This window comes from Talpa occidentalis, unplaced genomic scaffold, assembly GCF_014898055.3.
Source record: "Talpa occidentalis isolate TD23 unplaced genomic scaffold, MPIMG_talOcc4v2.1 talOcc4.8, whole genome shotgun sequence".
Classification (NCBI taxonomy): domain Eukaryota; kingdom Metazoa; phylum Chordata; class Mammalia; order Eulipotyphla; family Talpidae; genus Talpa; species Talpa occidentalis.
Genome location: NW_023605194.1, coordinates 6,956,445 through 6,958,601, shown reverse-complemented (window position 1 = coordinate 6,958,601; position 2,157 = coordinate 6,956,445). Strand labels below are relative to the sequence as shown.

The window sequence follows — 2,157 nt, the reverse complement described above, 5'->3', positions numbered from 1 at the left end:
GGTGACTTCCTCCGGGATGTGCCTTAACATATGCTAATGAGCTTTCCTTTGAAGTGGTGGGTTCTGTGGTCTTTTCAATAGGCTGAATGGAAATTAAGCCTATTATGGAAATATCAGCGGTCACATTTACCTTCCTAAGATAAATTCAAGCCTAAATTGATTTAAGAGTTTTATGAGGTCATCTCTCTCTTTGAACAGAGTAAAATGGTAGCATCAATTAGGAAACTAAAAGGTTGTGTAGTTCCCTTTTCCTTGAATAGAATCTAAAGTTCCTTTTTCTATAAGAAATGAAAGATGACAATTACAGAGAAAATATCACGGACTCTCTCTAGCCCACTCCCAGAGGCATCAATCTTCTCCACCTTCCGCAGTACGTTCTCAAACTGCCCACAAGGTCAATAGGACGTGTGTGTGCCTCACAGCAGCCAGCAGTGACTGGAGGTTCATCTGTGTTCTGCCTCATCACCCTTCTCTTTCGAGGGACTAACTGACTCTCAGGACTCTAAGAACCACGCGTAAGTCTGATTCTACAAGGATGGTAAGAAAAAGGAGCGAGTGGCATTTGGGCTGGTTGCTGCCTTCCCGCCTTAATGTTTTTGCCGCCAGGGTCACACACTGCGAGAGAAGCCAATTCTTTGGTGGGAATTTCTTGTCACAGGTGTCTGGAACCTCCGAGTGTCAGGATCTTAGTTCCCAGCCGGTGGGGAAATTACAAACCTGCTCTCCATTGAACAGAGGGAAGATTCTAAAGTCAACGTAAGTGCCTGACAATGAGAAGAATTTGCTAATTGGGGAGAAAATAGTTTAATAAGATCTAAATCCTAATGATAAGGCCATATTATGTTTAATGTGAGGACAAACCCTCCATTAGAGAGCCACAGGAACATCCTGGGGACCATATTTGCTTCTTCATAGTTCTTCATGACCATCAACTGGCGTTACAAAGTCACAGCTGGCTGGGTTGAATTGTTCTTGCATCTGTCATCAGCGGTAAAGACAGTCTGGTGGAGTCTAATTTCCTGTAGGCTTCCAAGAAACACTCGTTGTTGATGGCTCTTGATTCTATCATAGCTCTAGAAACCATAGCTTTTCAATTGAGTGTATCCTAACATTAATGGCCTTTTAAGAGGCTATGTATTTATTTATTTTTTTAATTTTTATTTTTTTATAATAAATTTTATTTTTATATTCCCCATACAATTGCAACCCCCTTATTTTGACCCCAATCCCTCCCCTCCCGCCCCCCACCCCCCAAAAAGTGTCTCTGGTTCATAGCTGTTTGTTGATTTTGATTTTTACTTTCTTATAGTTATTCATTTTCCTGGTCCCTTATTTAAGTTTTCTAGATTCCTGTTATGAGTGAGACCATCCGGTATTTTTCTTTTTCTTTCTGGCTTATTTCGCTGAGCATGATCCCTTCCAGCGCCATCCATGTTGCTGCAAATGGCATGTGTTTATCTTTTTTGAATGCTGAGTAATATTCCATGGTATATATGTACCACATCTTCTTGATCCATTCATCTATTTTTGGGCATTTGGGCTGTTTCCAAAGCTTAGCTATTGTAAACAGTGCTGCTATAAACATAGGGGTGCAGGTGTTCTTTGGAATTGATGTTTCTGTGTCCTTTGGGTAAATACCTAGGAGTGGAATTGCTGGATCCTATGGAAGCTCTATGTTTAGTAGGTCCAGAAATCTCCACACAGCTTAAGAGGCTATGTATTTATTTTATAGTTATATGTAATTAAATAATAATTGCAGGGAGTACACCAAGAGTTTTTCTTTTCTCGCCCCCATTCCCATCTTCTTACTGCCAATCTGTGATATGCCTGATACTGAATGAAAAGGATGACAACCAGCTCTCAAACATAGCCTGGGTTTATTGACTTAGAATGAATCACCTGTGCTGCAGCCCCTTGCGTCAAGGAGCTTATCTGAATGGGTTCATCTCCAAGTAGCGAAGGTAATGTCTGGTGCTTTACTATCCTTCTGTGAATGGTTTTTTTAAAAAAGATTTATTTATTTATGCATACAAGAGCTGGGGTACAGGCCAGAGATGTGGGGGTGAGAGGATTCACAAGAGACAGAGTGGGGAGCAGAACAGGCAGATCTACTGAAATACACTGCTGAGGGGAGCAGCGGGTGAGACAGGTCTGCTG

The 2,157-nt window shown here is 41.4% G+C and overlaps 1 long non-coding RNA gene across 1 annotated transcript; it reads left to right on the top strand.

The window, feature by feature from the left end:
- The first annotated feature begins 314 nt into the window (after positions 1–314).
- LOC129145049 (uncharacterized) lies at positions 315–1,956 on the top strand. Its single transcript, XR_008550059.1, has 3 exons — positions 315–515; positions 659–756; positions 1,846–1,956. It is a non-coding gene; the product is annotated as an uncharacterized LOC129145049 (long non-coding RNA).
- The last annotated feature ends 201 nt before the right edge of the window (positions 1,957–2,157 follow it).